Source organism: Lampetra fluviatilis, chromosome 18 (genome assembly GCF_964198595.1).
Source record: "Lampetra fluviatilis chromosome 18, kcLamFluv1.1, whole genome shotgun sequence".
Classification (NCBI taxonomy): Eukaryota; Metazoa; Chordata; class Hyperoartia; order Petromyzontiformes; family Petromyzontidae; genus Lampetra; species Lampetra fluviatilis.
This window is the reverse complement of record NC_136292.1, coordinates 11542960-11562229: the sequence shown is the minus strand read 5'-3', so window position 1 is coordinate 11562229 and position 19270 is coordinate 11542960. Positions and strand designations below refer to the sequence as shown.

The 19270-nt window shown below is 47.6% G+C and overlaps 1 long non-coding RNA gene and 4 other non-coding genes across 6 annotated transcripts; 1 reads left to right on the top strand and 4 right to left on the bottom strand.

The window, feature by feature from the left end:
• Window positions 1–710: 710 nt before the first annotated feature.
• LOC144937333 (U2 spliceosomal RNA) lies at window positions 711–901 on the bottom strand. The gene has a single exon (XR_013637638.1). It is a non-coding gene; the product is annotated as a U2 spliceosomal RNA (small nuclear RNA).
• Window positions 902–4144: 3243 nt separating this feature from the next.
• On the bottom strand, window positions 4145–4335 carry LOC144937382 (U2 spliceosomal RNA). Its single transcript, XR_013637684.1, has one exon. It is a non-coding gene; the product is annotated as a U2 spliceosomal RNA (small nuclear RNA).
• A 1057-nt stretch (window positions 4336–5392) lies between these two features.
• Window positions 5393–5583, bottom strand: LOC144937338 (U2 spliceosomal RNA). Its single transcript, XR_013637643.1, has one exon. It is a non-coding gene; the product is annotated as a U2 spliceosomal RNA (small nuclear RNA).
• A 1057-nt stretch (window positions 5584–6640) lies between these two features.
• LOC144937328 (U2 spliceosomal RNA) lies at window positions 6641–6831 on the bottom strand. Its single transcript, XR_013637634.1, has one exon. It is a non-coding gene; the product is annotated as a U2 spliceosomal RNA (small nuclear RNA).
• Window positions 6832–9464: 2633 nt separating this feature from the next.
• LOC144937042 (uncharacterized) lies at window positions 9465–13132 on the top strand. Of its 2 annotated transcripts, XR_013637560.1 has the most exons (3): window positions 9465–9740; window positions 10762–11332; window positions 12866–13132. It is a non-coding gene; the product is annotated as an uncharacterized LOC144937042 (long non-coding RNA). The 2 variants fall into 2 exon arrangements; XR_013637559.1 differs by lacking the exon at window positions 12866–13132 and having other exon boundaries at window positions 10762–11672.
• Window positions 13133–19270: the final 6138 nt, after the last annotated feature.

The following is a 19270-nucleotide window of genomic DNA, read 5'->3' as shown; positions in this document are numbered from 1 at the left end:
AGAATATGCGCACAAGTTATCATGACCATTCCGCATGTGCCATGGTGTTAAGAGAATCGGAATATTAAACAAGCATCAGTCACGCACACGGCCATTCACATTTGAAACCGGGACAAAATCTCAATTTCTGCAAAAGGCTTTGGCACACCGGGAAATAATTCAACCGAGTTTGTTACTGCCAACAAACGAGGAAGTTCTTAGGTGCAAGTGTAATTGATTCAGAGAATTATAATCTGAAAATGCTAATTTAATAATAAAAATGTACGACCAGTACATATGAATGAAAAAAACTATCGAAAAAATATCGTTCGTTAATAAACACTTTTCCTTAAAGGAAGGTATAGTAAAATGTCAGCCAAAGGCCTTTCTACATAGCACATGAAGCAGAATAGACTAAGATAGGTAAATTACAAAATTATGGGCAATACTGCATTATGAAGACGTAACAAACAGAGCAGTACAGGATAAAACAAACAGTTTGTATATAAGTGCATATGACATATTACTTCTTGACCCACACCGACTGGATACCTGTGAAAAGAGTTTGATAGATTTTTGAAATTTGACAGCTATCCAGGGGACAAATGAGAAGATGGAGGGGACTGGCAACAAAACAGGAGAGAACGCACCCAATTACGGACAAACAGCGGAAATGGGGTTTGCAAACCCAACATAGTCTACTTTGGTTTGATGATATCCCTCCCCCAGCAGGGAGGTGCACCATTCCCGGAGAAACTGCAATACCGGGTTGATGCGCGGAGTGGACGGAGCAAGCCCCTATTCCATCTCCCTGTCCCAAAAATCAATTTAATATAAGGTACCACAATGTGGTACGTATCAGATATTAAACTGATAAAAACAGATACTACACTTGATCTTAGCCAAAAGGCCGAGAAGCGATAACACACACCTGCCAGTGGTGGAGATTACATACGCCAAACTCTCTCTACACCATGGGGCCTCCAGCCGTTACTTCGCACAATAAATACTGACTTAAAGCTTTCGTGACTGCAGGAATTCATATTCTTTGGGCCTTTCGGTAAAGTCATGTAGATAGTTTCAAAGAAAATATCAAAAAATAACAAAAAACTACTTTGTTATTTTTAACACCATGGCACATGCGGAATGGTCGTGGTAACTTATTGTGCGAATATTATTTGGGTCTTTCGGTAAAGTCACATAGATAGGTTCAAAGAAAATAACAAAAATTAAAAAAAAATACTTTACGTGACTTTACCAAAGAATATGCGCACAAGTTATCACGACCATTCCGCATGTGCCATGGTGTTAAGAGATACGGAATATTAAACAAGCATCAGTCACGCACACGGCCATTCATATTTGAAACCGGGACAAAATCTCAATTTCTGCAAAAGGCTTTGGCACACCCAGAAATAATTAAACCGAGTTTGTTTCTGCCAACAAACGAGGAAGTTCTTCGGTGCAAGTGTAATCGATTCAGAGAATTAAAATCAGAAAATGCTAATTTAATAATACAAATTGTACCACCAATACATATGAATGAAAAAAAACTATCGAAAAAATATCGTTCGTTAATAAACACTGTCCCTAAAGGAAGGTATAGTAAATTTCAGCCTAAGGCCTTTCTACATAGCACATGAAGCAAGATAGACTAAGATAGGTAAATTACGGAATTATGGGCAATACTGCGTTATGAAGACGTAACAAACAGAGCAGGACAGGATAAAACAAACTGTTTGTATATAAGTGCATGTGCATATGACATATTACTTCTTGCCCCACACCGACTGGATACCTGTGAAAAGAGTTTGATAGATTTTTGAAATTTGACAGCTATCCAGGGCACAAATGAGAAGATGGAGGGGACTGGGAACAAAACAGGAGAGAACGCACCCAATTACGGACAATCAGCGGAAATGGGGTTTGCAAACCCAACATAGACAAGGGCAATGCCACGGTCATCATGGATAAAGATTCATACAACAACAAAATCCTGGACCTTCTTAATGATGGGAGTTACTCCAAAATTAAAAACGATCCCACTAAAAGCCTAACGACAAAAACCAACAGTATCATCACGAGTTCGACTTCCCTAATCGAACCAAGCAAACGTCCCTCTCTAAAACCATCGGCGCCAAGACCTCCCAGACTCTATGGTCTTCCCAAAATCCATAAAGAAGGCACCCCGCTTACGACCCATCGTGTCGACGATAAACTCTCCTACGTACAAACTAGCCCGTTTTCTATCAGATACTCTGCTCCCCTTCACAGGCAATACCTCTTTGGCAGTACTCAACTCAACCCAATTAGTCTCTATGGTTAAGGACATGGTACTATCTCCTGATGACATCCTCGTCAGCTTTGATGTAGTATCTTTGTTTACCAAAGTCCCAGTACCGGACACCCTAACAATAATTGAGGACTTAGTCCAACATGGATTGAATTCTGATGTACCTGCGCTGGTTAGGCATTGCCTCACCAACACCTATTTTACCTGGAATGGCACCTTCTACAAACAGAATGAGGGTACCCCTATGGGCTCCCCCTTGTCACCAGTTATAGCCAACATGTTCATGGAAAAGTTTGAATCAGACGCCATCCAGACATCCACCCTGCGTCCTTCCCTGTGGAAGAGGTATGTGGATGACACTTTCGTCATCTGGCCACATGGCCTCCCAGCATTGAACCACTTCTTGGACCACATCAATTCTAGACACCCATCCATCAGATTCACCATGGAAGTGGAGAAAGACGGTAAACTACCATTCTTGGATATTCTGTTTAAGAGGAGGCCTGACGGATCCTTGGGACATTCTGTCTACAGGAAAGCCACCCACACAGATTCCTACTTGAAACCGGATTCCCACCACCACCCATCTCAAAAGAATTATCTCATTAAAACGCTATACCTCAGAGCCCATGGCATTTCTGACCAACACCACCTGACCGGTGAATTAAGACATGTACATCGGGCCCTCAGGATGAACGGATACTCTGACCGCACTATCCGCCAAGCTGTTTCTCCCACCACACAGAAACAGCCACATGAAACTCCGACCAAAACTATCACGTTACCATACATAGCAGGCGTGACCAAAAAGATCTCCAAAATTCTAAACAAACATAAGATCCAAGTCCGATTCAGTACGGTGCATAAAATCCGTGATCTGATTCCATCTGTGAAGGATGTCGTTCCTGACTTACAGTATCCTGGAGTCTACAAATTGAGTTGCATTTGTGGTGATTGCTACATTGGAGAAACGAAACGTCATGTTTCTGATCGTGTCCGCGAGCACAAGTCAGATCTGAAACACGGCAGAACTGATTCTTCGGCCGTTGCCGATCATTGCTACAACTCGGTGGGCTCTCATGAAATTGTCTTTTCCGAGACCAAGGTTCTCTGCAAACCTCCTGGCTACCATCAAAGGTTTGTACACGAAGCCATACAAATATACAAACACAGACATAATTTCAACCGTGATGATGGGTACAAACTTAGTAATCATTGGAAAGATGCTATCAACCACGCAAAAAAGACGTAATTACACATTTTTGGACCACCTTATCTGACAGGCACTATTTTACTTTACTTTACCGAGTGTTAACATCTCCAGTGTTTAACAGTACTCTCTTCATTGTTCAGCCAGCACTGGTATAAACATGGGCATTTTCGTTCTTTTCTATCATGTGTATCAACAGGTGCTTGTGCACACACATGTCCACGTACACTTGCACCACACTCTCTTTTGGCCTCCCCTCCCCCTCTCTGTCCAATGCGTTGGCGTGTGCAGCAGTAGTTGCTTGCGCACAACCACGTCCACGCCGTCGACGTGTACCACGTCGTGCATTCTTTTGGCCCCGCCCCCCCTCCCGATACGTTCCATTCATTGGCTACACATTCTGATGAGCTCCGCCCCCCTCTCCTCCCCCCTCAACTTGCTTTTAAGGGATTACATCTTGAATCATTGCCTCATTTGATGCAGCAAATCTGGCTGTGACGGTCCCACCTGATGACGGAGACTTGTGTTGCCTCCGAAACGTCGTGATTTTTTATTTTATTTTACTTTCATTAATTTTAATGTTTTACCTACGTGACTTTACCGAAAAAACCTAAGAATACCAACATAGTCTACTTTTGTTTGATGATATCCCTCCCCCAGCAGGGAGGTGCACCATTCCCGGAGAAACTGCAATACCTGGTTGATGCGCGGAGTGGACGGAGCAAGCCCCTATTCCATCTCCCTGTCCCAAAAATAAATTTAATATAAGGTACCACAATGTGGTACGTATCAGATATTAAACTGATAAAAACAGATACTACACTTGATCTTAGCCAAAAGGCCGAGAAGCGATAACACACACTTGCCAGTGGTGGAGATTACATACGCTAAAACTCTCTCTACACCATGGGGCCTCCACCCGTTACTTCGCACAATAAATACCGACTTAAAGCTTTCGTGACTGCAGGAAGTAATATTCTTTGGGCCTTTCGGTAAAGTCATGTAGATAGGTTCAAAGAAAATATCAAAAAATTACAAAAAACTACTTTGTTATTTCTAACACCATGGCACATGCGGAATGGTCGTGGTAACTTATTGTGCGAATATTATTTGGGTCTTTCGGTAAAGTCACATAGATAGGTTCAAAGAAAATAACAAAAATTACAAAAAAATACTTTACGTGACTTTACCAAAGAATATGCGCACAAGTTATCACGCCCATTCCGCATGTGCCATGGTGTTAAGAGATACGGAATATTAAACAAGCATCAGTCACGCACACGGCCATTCATATTTGAAACCGGGACAAAATCTCAATTTCTGCAAAAAGCTTTGGCACACCCAGAAATAATTAAACCGAGTTTGTTTCTGCCAACAAACGAGCAAGTTCTTAGGTGCAAGTGTAATTGATTCAGAGAATTAGAATCTGAAAATGCTAATATAATAATACAAATTGTACGACCAATACATATGAATGAAAAAAAACTATCGAAAAAATATCGTTCGTTAATAAACACTGTCACTAAAGGAAGGTATAGTAAAATTTCAGCCTAAGGCCTTTCTACATAGCACATGAAGCAAGATAGACTAAGATAGGTAAATTACGGAATTATGGGCAATACTGCGTTATGAAGACGTAACAAACAGAGCAGTACAGGATAAAACAAACTGTTTGTATATAAGTGCATGTGCATATGACATATTACTTCTTGACCCACACCGACTGGATACCTGTGAAAAGAGTTTGATAGATTTTTGAAATTTGACAGCTATCCAGGGCACAAATGAGAAGATGGAGGGGACTGGTAACAAAACAGGAGAGAACGCACCCAATTACGGACAAACAGCGGAAATGGGGTTTGCAAACCCAACATAGTCTACTTTTGTTTGATGATATCCCTCCCCCAGCAGGGAGGTGCACCATTCCCGGAGAAACTGCAATACCGGGTTGATGCTCGGAGTGGACGGAGCAAGCCCCTATTCCATCTCCCTGTCCCAAAAATAAATTTAATATAAGGTACCACAATGTGGTACGTATCAGATATTAAACTGATAAAAACAGATACTACACTTGATCTTAGCCAAAAGGCCGAGAAGCGATAACACACACTTGCCAGTGGTGGAGATTACATACGCTAAAACTCTCTCTACACCATGGGGCCTCCACCCGTTACTTCGCACAATAAATACCGACTTAAAGCTTTCGTGACTGCAGGAAGTAATATTCTTTGGGCCTTTCGGTAAAGTCATGTAGATAGGTTCAAAGAAAATATCAAAAAATTACAAAAAACTACTTTGTTATTTCTAACACCATGGCACATGCGGAATGGTCGTGGTAACTTATTGTGCGAATATTATTTGGGTCTTTCGGTAAAGTCACATAGATAGGTTCAAAGAAAATAACAAAAATTACAAAAAAATACTTTACGTGACTTTACCAAAGAATATGCGCACAAGTTATCACGCCCATTCCGCATGTGCCATGGTGTTAAGAGATACGGAATATTAAACAAGCATCAGTCACGCACACGGCCATTCATATTTGAAACCGGGACAAAATCTCAATTTCTGCAAAAAGCTTTGGCACACCCAGAAATAATTAAACCGAGTTTGTTTCTGCCAACAAACGAGCAAGTTCTTAGGTGCAAGTGTAATTGATTCAGAGAATTAGAATCTGAAAATGCTAATATAATAATACAAATTGTACGACCAATACATATGAATGAAAAAAAACTATCGAAAAAATATCGTTCGTTAATAAACACTGTCACTAAAGGAAGGTATAGTAAAATTTCAGCCTAAGGCCTTTCTACATAGCACATGAAGCAAGATAGACTAAGATAGGTAAATTACGGAATTATGGGCAATACTGCGTTATGAAGACGTAACAAACAGAGCAGTACAGGATAAAACAAACTGTTTGTATATAAGTGCATGTGCATATGACATATTACTTCTTGACCCACACCGACTGGATACCTGTGAAAAGAGTTTGATAGATTTTTGAAATTTGACAGCTATCCAGGGCACAAATGAGAAGATGGAGGGGACTGGTAACAAAACAGGAGAGAACGCACCCAATTACGGACAAACAGCGGAAATGGGGTTTGCAAACCCAACATAGTCTACTTTTGTTTGATGATATCCCTCCCCCAGCAGGGAGGTGCACCATTCCCGGAGAAACTGCAATACCGGGTTGATGCTCGGAGTGGACGGAGCAAGCACCTATTCCATCTCCCTGTCCCAAAAATGAATTTAATATAAGGTACCACAATGTGGTACGTATCAGATATTAAACTGATAAGAACAGATACTACACTTGATCTTAGCCAAAAGGCCGAGAAGCGATAACACACACTTGCCAGTGGTGGAGATTACATACGCCAAGACTCTCTCTACACCATGGGGCCTCCACCCTTTACTTCGCACAATAAATACTGACTTAAAGCTTTCGTGACTCAGGAATTCATATTCTTTGGGCCTTTTGGTAAAGTCACGTAGATATGTTAAAAGAAAATATAACAAAATCTCCTACGTTATTTTTTACACCAGGGCACATGCGGAATGGTCGTAGTAACTTATTGTGCGATTAAATTTCGATTTAAAGCTTTCGTGACTGCAGGGATTCATCTTCTTGGTTCTTTCGGTAAAGTCACGTAGAAGGGAAGTAATAAAATAATAAAAATAAAACATAATAAAATGAAATAATTCTCACGACGTTTCGGCTACAACGCAAGCAGCCGTCTTCAGGTGAAGAATGAGACACTACCAAGCTAGGAGCTTATATATAAACTGGGTTGGAGGTGGAAGAGCGCCTTAACAAAAAGGAATGTGCATATGAAGAGGAATTTAGCATATTCATGGAAAATGCGTAGGAGGTGGGCGGGGGGGGTTTCAAAGGCATATTATGCCCATGCATTATGCAGGATCAACAGCACCAAGGGGGGGTGCAGGGAGTAGCATTAACAAAGGAAAGGAATGTTATTGATATGTAGCTGCAGTTACTAAACAACACGTACGCCAAGCTCTTCATGGAGAAATTTGAGACGGATGCCATCTAGACTGCCACTCTACGTCCGACCTTATGGAAGAGGTACGTAGACGACACTTTTGTCATCTGGCCACATGGCCGGCCTGCTCTAGACCAATTTCTCGACCACATCAATTCCATACACCCAGCCATCAGATTCACCATGGAAGTCGAAAATGATGGCAAGCTACCCTTTTTGGATGTCCTAATCAAAAGGAGACCTGATGGTTTAATGAGCCACTCTGTCTACAGGAAAACCACCCATACGGATGCTTATCTAAAACCGGATTCCCACCACCATCCATCCCAGAAGAATTCTCTCATCAAGACTCTATATCATAGAGCCCAATGCATCTCCGACCATGAACACATTTCCAGTGACCTCAAACACGTACGCCAAGCTCTTAAGGCTAATGGTTACTCCGACTTCACAATCCGCAAAGCCATCACTCCAACCATCAAGAAGGATCCTGTTGAGGAGCCTTTCAAGACCATCACCTTACCCTACATTGCTGGGGTCACAAAAAAGATCTCCAAAATCCTGATTAAACACAAGATCCAGGTCCGATTCAATACAGTACATAAAATCCGTGATCTGTTACCGTCTGTAAAAGATGTGGTTCCAGACATACAGTACCCTGGTGTCTACAAACTAAGTTGCCTCTGTGGTAGCAGCTACATTGGGGAAACCAAACGACATGTCTCGGACCGCATCCGTGAACATAAAGCTGACCTGAAACACGGTAGGACAAACACCTCAGCCGTGGCAGATCACTGTTACAACTCAGTGGGCTCACATGACATTGACTTCTCCAAGACAGAGGTTCTCTGCAAGCCATCTGGCTATCATGAGAGATTCGTTCATGAGGCGATCCACATATACAAACACAGAGACAATTTTAACCGAGAAGATGGATTCTGGCTTAGCAATCATTGGAATGACGTAATAAACCATTTCGATACACATTAGGGTGGGTAGAATAATACATAGTGTTATGTTGAAATGTATAAGGTGGTTTATAGTAATACAGTATATAATTTAATGTTGGGTTTATCTATGGCAGTATATAGTACGGTATATGCTCGTGTGATGTAAGAGAATAAAGTTTAGATGGAAGCATATTATATAATTTTTACGACGTAGAATTGTAATGTATTACTTGCTGTTAGTAACTCAGCTTATTGTAGAGTATAGTAAGTATACTGATGGTGCTATGCAGTTTATATTTTAGTTTTTTATGTAGTTTATACTTTAGTTTTCTACGTGGTTGTTTAGTAACTGCAGCTACATATCAATAACATTCCTTTCCTTTGTTAATGCTACTCCCTGCACCCCCCCTTGGTGCTGTTGATCCTGCATAATGCATGGGCATAATATGCCTTTGAAACCCCCCCCCCGCCCACCTCCTACGCATTTTCCATGAATATGCTAAATTCCTCTTCATATGCACATTCCTTTTTGTTAAGGCGCTCTTCCACCTCCAACAGAGTTTATATATAAGCTCCTAGCTTGGTAGTGTCTCATTCTTCACCTGAAGACGGCTGCTTGCGTTGTAGCCGAAACGTCGTGAGAATTATTTCATTTTATTATGTTTTATTTTTATTATTTTATTACTTCCCTTCTACGTGACTTTACCGAAAGAACCAAGAAGATTATTGTGCGATTATTCGTTGGGTCTTTTGTTATGGCTGCTGCCCCCTGATTCCTCTCCCCCTTCCTCCTCTTCTCTCCCCGCTGCTGCTGCTTCCCCTCTGTGAAACATAACTCTTGGCTGGCTCTCGGCCACCTCGGGTCATTCACCCACACTCCCCGCGTGCACTCTCCCCCAAATGCTCGGGTGAGGCTCCTGGCACACGCGTGCCCGTGCACGCCGCTGCCCACCCTCGGGTACATGCAGCCACCCGCGCCTATTGGCCCTCCACGTGCACGCGCTAAAAATAGCAGCGTGAGGGTGCGCGGCCGCGGCGCAGCACAAGCCCACTGGCTATACAACTACCCACAATAACCACCACCACAATCACCGCCACCACTACAACTGCAACAACCGCGGCACGTGTGTGCCCACGCACCTCGCGGCGCAGCTCCACACACGCGGCGACCACCACCAGCAGCACCACGTAATTGAATTACGTAATATTGTTTTATTGGCCGTCGCAGCCGTTCGGGAGCAATTAATTAATCGGCGCCCACATCTTCACGGGAGAGCAGTGCGTTACTCCACGCAAAGGTAAGGCATGTGTTCACCGGCCAGGGGACCCCTACATGGAAAGGGTTTTCCCGCAACATCACAGGGGCTAAGGAGCTTAATGTCTGGACGAACGCGCAGGCGTTACGGCAACTCACTATGAATCTGGATGGGCGGGCAGCTGACTTCATAGAGGCGCTGCCCGAAAGCGTGCAAACCCAACTAGAGGAGTTAATGCGCCGTCTAGACCTACGCTTCGGCACTCGCAACGTGAGACGGGCGAAAACAGCCTTAGAGGCACGCCGCCGCCAACCCGGCGAGAACTTTCGAGACTACGCCGAGGACGTGCGATCGTTGACCCGGATCGCCCATCCAGAGTTCGCGACAAAGGTCATTGACGCGCTAGCCACAGACAAACTCCTCAGATATCTAGCTCACACCGTGTGGTGGAAGCCCAAAGTGGGTAGTGCAGGCCTCCCCTTTGATACCCTGGGTCGGGATGGGAGTGCACCATCGCGAGCCTGCTCCCAGACGAGGATGAGTAGGAGCTCGCCAACACGATAAGGGGACGGGCAAGGGAGCCCCAGAAACCACGCGAGACAACCCCGGGATGGGTAGCCGGGATACAGGCCGGCATCGGGGGGATGGACGATAAGGTGACCCGAGTGGGCGGGGAAGTGACCCAAGTATGCGGCCACATAACCAAATTACAGTCTACCATTGAGACCATCCAGTCCGAGGTGGGGGAGCTACGCTCCACGGTAGGAGGGTTAACTGGAAGGGTAGCCCGACTAGAAGCAGAGTCTGGGCAGCGGCGTACTGGGGGGAGAGGAAGTTGGCAGGGAGCCCACTACGGAGCCGCCACCCTTCCCAGAGCGTACTACATGTGCGACCGTCGAGGACATCTCGTGAGAGACTGTCCTCAGATCGCCCGTGCTAGGCATGCGCAAGGGTTAAACCGCAACGCCCCCTAGAGAGTGGACCAACTAGGGGTGTAATCGACTCGGTCCCGACACAAATAGGCGATATTGAGAATAATGGCGAGCGAGTAACCTCTACACAGACCCCAGCAACAACACCCAAGGGCGTGGTGACTCATGGCGACTGGCTGCGGGAGCTGGTGGCGGGAATCATGGGGGCCACGTCGCTGGTGGAAGGGCAGGTCAACGGGCAGCGTACCCGGATCCTGCTGGACATGGGGGCGGTGGCCTCGCTCGTGAGCGTGGCGCACTGCAGCATGATCGGGGTCGACGTGAGCCACCTACAGGCCCCGGACTGCGCACTGCACACGGCGAGCAGAGCCGCGATGGGGCTACTGGGGAGGGCCACCCTGGAGGTCCGCATAGGACAGCAGGTGTGCACCCAGGAGTTCTAAGTCTCGAGTGTGTTGTGTCACGAGTGTATTGCAGGTACCGACCTCCTCGAAAAGTTGGGGCTCAACGTGCAGCCCCACTAACGATGCGCCACCATGGAGGGCAGCGGGGAGCGGATTCTGTTCCTGGGACGAGAGCCGAATCGCCCCCTCTTCACACCTGTGGCCGCTACCCTGGTGACAGCCGTCACCATCGGGCCACTCGCCGAGATGCTGGTGCCGGTGGCAACACCCTCCACTGACCCCGTGCACTGACCATTGGGTGAGGCAATGCTAACTCCTCACCCGGAGTTAGTGAAACGGTACGGGGTTGTGGGGTCAGCCACGCTGGTAAACGCAGATGGGGGCCGATTGTTTATGCGGGTGTTTAACCCCCACAGTACCCCGACAATACTGTGACGGCGCACCACGATAGCCACCGTACACCCCCCTGCACGCGCGACACTCTGACGACTCGGTGTTTGCACTGGGCTGAGGACCCCGGTCACCCCGAGGACAACTAGGACCTGGCCTGGCGAGTTGGCCCGACTCCCCGAGCCGAGGTCGTCCCCCTGCTTGACACGTTACACGTACCTTGGGCAGATTTACCCAAGGGGGAGGCCGATCAGCTACGCGGGTTACTGCGGAAGTACGCCGACGTGTTCAGCGAACACGACTCGGACGTGGGTCGGACAGACCTCGTTAAGCACCAAATTGACACCCGTTCAGCCCGACCCATCAAAATCCCCGCATACCGAGTGGGTGCACCCGAACGAGCCCAGATCAAAGAGGCGGTCGGGGACATGCTCTGTGATAACATAATCCAGCCCTCGGCGAGCCCCTGGTCAGCCCCGGTGGTATTAGTAACGAAAAAGGATGGGTCAACCCGGTTTTGCGTCGATTACCGTAAATTGAACGCGGTCACCCTCGGCGACGCCTTCCCCATACCCCGCATCGACGACACCTTTGACAGCCTCGCCGGAGCACGTTATTTTTCCACCCTCGATCTCGCGTCCGGGTAGTGGCAGGTGGAGATGGCGGAGGAGAATCGGCCAAAAACCGCATTCACCACCCCGATGGGACTATTCGAGTTTTGAGTACTCCCATTCGGACTCACCAACGCGCCCGCGACGTTCCAGCAGCTAATGGAGTTGGTGATGCGGGGTTTGCAGTGGGAACAGTGCCTGATTTACCTGGATGATGTGATAGTGTTCAGTAGATCTCTGTCTGAGCACTGGTCCAGGTTACGGGAGGTGTTCCAGCGACTGCGAGCGGCCCATGTCAAGCTCAAGCCGTGTGTTATATTGCACAGCGCGAGGTGGGGTACCTCAGACACCGTGTCAGCGAGGCAGGGGTGTGCACCAATCCGGAGAAGGTACGCGCTGTAGTGGATTGGCCCCGGCCAAGGAACCTGACGGAGATCAGATCATTCTTGGGGCTCGCCACCTATTATCGTCGATTTGTAAAGGGCTTCAGCGAGATTGCACGCCCCCTCAACCAACTCACTTCCCCTAAGTACCCCGATTTCACCACCGATTTTATTTTGGAAACCGACTCCTGCAGCAGCGGGCTGGGCGCGGTGTTGTCGCAGGTGCAGGATGGGACGGAGCTGGTTATCACGTACGCCAGCCGGACCCTGAGCGGGGCCGAGCTGAACTATTGCGTGACCCGGGTCACCTCGATAAGCCGTCCGCGGTGTGTGCCGAGACAAGGGCGGAGGAAGCCTGCCCGTGCTTCACGGGGGGACGCTGCCGGCAGGCAACGGACCCCTAGGAAGCCGCGGAAACTAACCACCCCCCCCCCCCCGGTGAGAGAGAGTGCGGTATGCGCCACAGAGACCCCCACAGAGGGAGCCAGGGACCCAGTGGACCGCCCGGCGATCGCGGAGCCCACAACTCGGGACCCGACGGACCACCCCGCCCCGATCGGGCAGATCCAAGAGGACGTCGGCTGCGCCTTCCCGGGCCTGGACGACGAGTAGCTGAGGTGGACCCAGCAGCGGTGGAAGCGGCCCTGCGGGAAGAGAAGAGCACCCTACTGGGTGCTGATTCCAACTGATTCGGGGAGAGTAACTCGCAGACGCTCCGGAAATAAATCGTTAGCGATCGATAAACAGCCTCGTGTGATTTTTCCGAGCGCGAGGAAAGTGCGTGGTGGTGTGTGTGCGCTCGCCGTAACGTATGTGGTCGGTGCTTCCGCGGGTGCACGCTTCATTCTGTAGCTGCGGATACCCGTGCTGCGTGCGGGCTCACACCCACCGCGAACACCCGCCCCCACGGCCCTTTAAACGAGCGCTATTATCCGCCCACGGTGGCCGCGCGTGTACGAGCGACGTCACTGCCCTCCGACCTCTGACCCCCCCGTTCAGCGCGTGTGATTGGTGCGCGGGGTTATGTGAGCGAAGACGTCGCGTTTGATTGGCTGAGAAGTGACGGTGATTTCAAGCAGCCGTGTGCCAGCCCTGAGCTATGCCTCACAGGCAGGATTCGCGGACTCGCGGGGGTGCGGCGCAGGGAGGGGAGCCGGCGAGCGGCAGCCCTTCTCCCGCGAGCGAGGAGCACAGCAGCAGCAGCTCTCACGCGAGTGAGGGATCTGGAAACGGCGGGCCCCCTCTGGCCAGCCCCCCACAGGGAGGGGACCCGGGGGCCAGCGGCCCCTACATATGCGTGTTAAGCCCCGAGTGAACACGCATGGGCGAGCGCAAAAAAGTGGGTAAATACGCCCTCGCGCACAAACAATGGCCCCGACGCGTGGTTGTTTTATCACTGAATACGCACACGCTCTTTACGTACGCCCATACACACACCACGTTACCACTCTCTCCACACTTCGCAGAAAACACACGAACCGGTTTAATGGTTTTATTCCCCGTGTGACTGAGATTACCCTCTACGTGGCTCGGAGCTGAAATCGGCGAGGAAACCACTCTGTCTCTCGACAATCTGAACCCAATTCGCCCGGCTTACTTCGAATTACCCTCTCAAGGGGTTCCTATGCTATTCACTATCTCCCTCTCTCTCGTACTCACGGTTTGACGCTCCGGTGGGCCCGTCCTCACAGCACTTCGACTCGTCACACGGACGTTTAAGTTGCTGGTCTGGAGAGTCGACTGACTTGAGAAGAACACGACTGCCTGCTCTCTACCTTCGCTTGCCTTTTATTGTTACTTACTTTAAAGGAAATTCGCCACTGATCCGCTGGCCTTCCCGGCCAATCAGATCGCTCGGATTTCCCGCCACGTACCGTTGCTCTCACCGACGTCCGCATTTTGCCTTCTACATTAAAGGGACGACCCCGGGGCTGCAGCATTGGTGCACAAGCACATTTGTCCTACCAGAGGGCCGGTCCTATTTTCCCGCCGTTCGTGGCTCCGCCCCTCCCCCCCACCTGCCTGCTGGCCCATGTGTGTCGTGTGTGTTTTCTACCCGCGGTGGCTGGGCAGCCCCATCATGACCGTGTAATTACAACCCAAGTCACGGCGCCGCGGTGCGAGTTAGCATCGGGGAAGATCGCCCAATTCCCTGGCCGCAGGAAACTGTGAAGATTATCCCCATGAGAGGGCTCCTGGGTGAAAACCTGTCGGCCAGGTGACATCCCCTCGGGGCTCTATGTGGGGGTGTGTGAGTATGTGTTTATGTGGGGGGTGGTGAGGGGGGAGCAGCGTCGGCCCCGTTGCTTGGTGGTGGTGGGGTCGTAGGTGGGGCGCCCGCAGAATGGTTTCGCTGCTGCGGCATCACAGGCGCACCCGCAGAGCGGATTCGTCGCTGCGGCATCACAAGAATCCGCTATCTCCTGCACACATGGACAGCAGCGACTGCTTGTGACCCAATATCATGCTGCTTCTTCTACCTATTCTACCTGGGTTTTTACATACAGACTGAAGGGGGTGGGGGGGTGTTAGTGGCCTTCGAGTTAATTAAATTGCCACATGCTTCCTTTGTCTTTTCTTAATCGGAGCAGTACGCCTGCACAAATAAAAAAAAAACACATGCTCACTCAACTTTTCCCATTCAATTGGAAAAGCATGCCCATACGACATAATTACCATTGCCTTTAATTTCCCTTTGTTCAAAGAAACCCTCAAATGCGTGCCAAAGTCCCTGTTCGGAAAATTATAATCAATGCACCTGCTCCCCATGATGGATCAACTGGTTCCTTCCAACTCCAGGCTCCCTTGTACAAGTTTGGGCGTTTTCACTCGAGCGTGAAATCAGATTTGCATGTTCCTTTATTGAGAACATTCCCCATTACCACACGCGTTTCTTCTGTGCGAAGTTTAGCACATATTATGGTCACGTCCGCGCTCCTTTGGGGGTCACAAAATAAACTCAAATATCCACAATGTATCCCCAATTTGATTTTGACCGTGAATTCCCATTGTTACGTTACAAAAATCCAGTTCTGTACCATCACGAAAAGGCCATTGCCTAAACCCGAGCATATTTGTATATTGTTCATATCATGAGTACGGTGCTATTCACGAATGCCTCGAGTTTTTTGTTGTGTTTGTGCAACCACTGCCAACGCAGCAGCAACACTAACTGCAATAAAAGTAATTGCATTTGTAAATAGTTGCGAGTAATTTCACCGCGCGACAAGATTGCAGTTCCTCATTTCCTACGCTTTTATTTTCTATTACGCAGCTTTCCCTAAACAATACAGCATCTAGCGATGCTTTCTGTTAAAATAGTATGACACTATGCAAAGATCCCCCGTGTAGCCTTAACATTGTTGAGGCAAGTGTTGTTAGCGAGTAACACCTCTAAAGGTCGTCACTGTGGCAACACGAGTGGGTGGCCAGCAACCACGCCCGACCGCCTTTGTCTCCACAGTGGCGCTATTTACACACCGCACCAGGTACTCATTTGAGGCCGAGTCGACCTAGGGGGGAGGCCTAGGACCGGTTCATTTAATCGTCACCTGTGTTGGCCGCGAGCAAGAATCTAACTCGGTACGCCGGGAAAATAGTGAAACGCGCTAACCGCTACACTACCGCTCCCCACCCTATGTACATGCTGCACACACATTGGGCTAGACCGGTGGCACAGTGAAAATTCCGTCAGTTCCTATGATCACTGTTTCATTGCTTTCATGGCTTTATTTTGGTGATTTCGAAAAGTGTATTGGTTTAGCCATGTTTGTTTGTTGTAGTACAGAGTTAGACTGATGGCCTTAATCTAAGTTGTCTTGTGGTTGTTGTTGGTTGTTTGACTTGCATCCCACTGGGATTTTTGCACACAGCGTTGGTGTACGGTGATTTTTTTTCTGCAATATTTTGCTGTCTTTTCTTGGATTTTCTGTTTGCACTTAGTCACATATTCACTTTAAGATGTTTTTTGTTCATGTTTGTTTTTGTTTGTTGCGGTTGCACCCGATTCAAGAGCCGAATGGCTCACAGGGCTATACCTAATACATGAACTTGAACTTGATAAGCGCACGACGAAGCCAGCGATACGGGGTCTATTCGTAGCCACGGCTCCACGTCATTTACATCGCTGATAATAAAGGTCGTTGTGAGTTAAATCGCGTAAGTATAAATGTGTTGTTAACCCACCACCACCAACCGACGCAGCCAATTCGCCAGGTTTGTCACGTAACCGAAACGTGCCAATCAGTCACCATCTGACGAACTTTTGCAGACTTGTGAAGAGCGCTACCTGCTTCTGGTCTTAAATAGAGCGAGATGATGACGTCGTCGTCACTGTGAGCCAATCAGGTGCAGAGAGCAGAGCGGGGGCTTATTGTAATTAGATAACAATACATTATGTTAATGCTGGTAGGAACCTCCTGGTTACACCAGCCCACAGGGAATTATTGTGTCCGTCGTGCAGGGAGGGGCTGGGTGGGGAGGGAGGGGCTGGGTGGGGAGGGGCTGGGTGGGGAGGGTGGAGCTGGGTGGGGAGGGGAGGGTGGGGAGGGGCTGGGTGGGGAGGGGCTGGGTGGGGAGGGTGGGGAAGGGCTGGTCACCCCGTGGTGCCCTAATAAAACTCAACGTTTAACCTACTCACGCCGGCTTGTGCCCGCCCTCACAGTCGAGCATATTTGCGGAATACACCACGCCGCCGTTGACCCTGGCCATTGACCGAGCAGCCCAACGTTCCTACCAGCTCCCTCCGCAGGAAGGTTTTCTAGAACAGATCGCTTAATCACAGCTAATCAGAATGTGATGCCTTTAGAAGACATACAATGGTAAGGCATATCCATATATATAAACGCCAACTTTATCTGTGATGAACGCTGCACTTCCCGTCGTTTTCATGCAGGGGGCGCTGCAAACCTACGCGCCCCGTGCATGAACGACGGAGGCGCAGGGACAGACGTTCGATTACGTTGGAATTGATCTGCAGACGGCTGTCTTCTCGCACGGCCAGATTAATGTATCCTTATCTCGATCCCGCAATCCCAAACAGGTGAAAGTCCGCATCGAACCGATCCCCCAGCAAGGACATCTACTTAACGACGAGAGAAAATTCACACGAAATGTCGTTTTCAATGAAGCCTCCCAGATGTTAAATGATATAAGCTTATAATGAAGAAATAACATTATCTAATTTTCGATTTAAAGCTTTCGTGACTGCAGGGATTCATCTTCTTGGTTCTTTCGGTAAAGTCACGTAGAAGGGAAATAAGAAAAAACCTGAAACGTCTTGAGAATTTTTTATTATGTTTTATTTTTATTATTTTATTATTTACCTTCTACTTGGCTTTACCGAAAGAACAACAAGAACATTATCTAATTCAAAACATAATAAAATTCAGAGATGTATCATTTCAAAACTTAAAAACGGAGCATCGGGTACTTGCGTTAATGCGTCGTTCGTGTGCACATTTTGTGACTTTCCTGGCTGAAGGCCGTAAATGCTTTTGAGGGGCGCCATAGGAGCCCCCAAACAACCAAGTTACTTAATAATACTTAATAATACGCTTCCAAACAGCACCAAGCCTGAAGCTGTCAGAACGGTTAAAGTTATTTGTATTTCTCTCAATTTCAATAGATTCTCGAATTAGTATGACATCTACAGGCGTAGTGCTTCTAGGACACGGATTGTTACGTAAAATACGCTTCCAATTTCGCTCTTCTCCCTGAAGTGGAACTGCTGCTGCTGCTGTAACAGAAGCAGCGTCAATGAAAATTGGCGCCGAAATCCATGTTTTAGCCGATTGGCTGGTGGAGCCGGAGTGATTCTATGCACTTTTACTCTACTCATGCCCCAGATCTAACTTGCAAAGTGTTTACTCAAGTGGCAAATTTTTGTTGTGGCTGTGTGGAGTGCCTCTTTTGCGAGGTTCAGGGTCCCTCTGCCCGTGTTATGAGGTGCTTAAGAAGAGACGGTGAACTGGGCAGGAGATATCAAGGCGACGACTATCCCCTGGATTTCTTGGTACCCAGCGACCCAATGAAAACTGATTGCATCAAGGTAAGGGAGGCAGGCTGCAGGGAAAAGTGATTTCTCTCTGTGTGAATACAAAGTAAATTAAAGATTTGAGCAGTAGTTTTGGGATATCATGCTCTACTGATTATCTGCCACGGGGAAATCACTGCTCTGCCAGAGTTCCAAATTAAATGGTTTGCTTGTGCCATGACGCTGAGCGCAACATTAAGATACGTTTTAAGAATAAGAATATAAATAAAAAGGCATAGCTTATGTTCACGAATCATTTAATTGTACGTGTGAGAATTGGTTATTTACAACTTATGCAAATTATATTGTAACATTCAGGCTTAAGGAGACTGGATAAATATGACAATAAAAACAAGATAGCTAAATCGAGTGGAACGATTCTTGAATTATAATTAGCCTCAATGGCTCCTGACAATCGAATGTCGGCATATGTGGGATCAGTTACTGGAATATGCCTCTTCCTATTGTAAATCCGTATTGATAACACTGTGTAACAAATGTGTTTTGTTTGTTCCTGGGTAGTAAATGTTATTTCCTAATTACTTATGCCTCAAAAGTACAGAATATGGCTATTATTCCCTACCAACTTTGCTTTTCTAACCAGGACATTAATATTTAGCAATTTACCTATTTTATAGAACATTCCAGATAGATTCAGTGCTGAGTAAACTTGGAGTAACTTCCAGAACATCTTGAACTTTCCAGTAACATAAATAGTAGTATAATACAGGGGCCTTACGCCCACCAGTTCAGATTAGTTCCAGCTGCCTAAGTGGATACATATCTGCATTTTTCTGAGATGGCATCAAGAGGCTGCA